The following is a 1064-nucleotide window of genomic DNA, read 5'->3' on the forward strand; positions in this document are numbered from 1 at the left end:
GCATCAGAGCTCACAGCAAACTCCAACTCCTAGGCTCAAGCGAGTCTCCTGCCTCAGCCTCCCAAGTAGCTGGGACTACAGGCGCCTGCCACAACGCCTGGCCATTTTTTGGTTGCAGCCATCATTGGTTGTTTGGAGGGCCCGGGCTAGGGATTCGAACTCGCCACCTTAGGTGTATGTGGCTGGCGCCTTAGCCGCTTGAGCCACAGGCGCCGAGCCTATTCTGCGCTTCTAATACTTCACCATAATTGTAATAAAAGACCCTGAGGAAGATCTAGCTTAGGGAAGGGGAAGAGAGACATAGTAAATACCTGTTGGCTATTTACCACGTCATTCCCCTTTTCTTCTTTCCTAAAAAGACTTCACTTTTATTAAAGTATACATTTCTCCTCCATGTAAGCATATGGAAAAGTTTACTCCATTTCTCCCTCCAGGGGTAGATTAGAAAAAGTTAATCAGTGCTTGTTTCAGCAGCACATATACTAACATTGGAATGATACAGGGAAGATGAGCATGGCCCCTGCACAAGGATGACATAAATTCACGAAGCATTCCATAGTTTTTAAAACACTTCTACATATTGTCCTAGACAAAACATGTATAACTAAGCCCCCAATGGCAATTATAGCAACCACAAAAATAATATAAATGGGATTTGATTAAACTAAAAAGCTTCTGCACAGCTAAGGAAATAATCAACAAAACAGACAATCTGCAGAATGGAAGAAGATATTTGCAAATTATACATCCAATAAATGGCTTATATCTACAAAGAACTCAAGAAAATCAGCAAGAAAAAACAACCCCATTAAAAAGTGGGCAAGAGACATGAGCATGAGTAGAAGCCTTTCAAAAGAAGATAGACACATGGCCAATAATCGTATGAAAAAATATTTGATATCATATCACTAATCATTAGAGAAATATAAATTAAAACCACAATGAAATATCACCTTACCCCAGTTAGAATGGGTTTTATTAAAAAGTTCAAAAACAGGCTTAGCGCCTGTGGCTCAAGCGGCTAAGGCGCCAGCCACATACACCTAAGGTGGCGGGTTCGAATC

At 41.1% G+C, this 1064-nt stretch overlaps 1 non-coding gene across 1 annotated transcript; it reads left to right on the forward strand.

Annotated features, from left to right (window-relative positions):
• Positions 1-458: 458 nt before the first annotated feature.
• On the forward strand, positions 459-563 carry LOC111722967. Its single transcript, XR_002771590.1, has one exon. It is a non-coding gene; the product is annotated as a U6 spliceosomal RNA (small nuclear RNA).
• Positions 564-1064: the final 501 nt, after the last annotated feature.

The sequence above is a fragment of the Otolemur garnettii genome, unplaced genomic scaffold (genome assembly GCF_000181295.1).
Source record: "Otolemur garnettii isolate 467f Iridium unplaced genomic scaffold, OtoGar3 scaffold07052, whole genome shotgun sequence".
Lineage (NCBI taxonomy): Eukaryota > Metazoa > Chordata > Mammalia > Primates > Galagidae > Otolemur > Otolemur garnettii.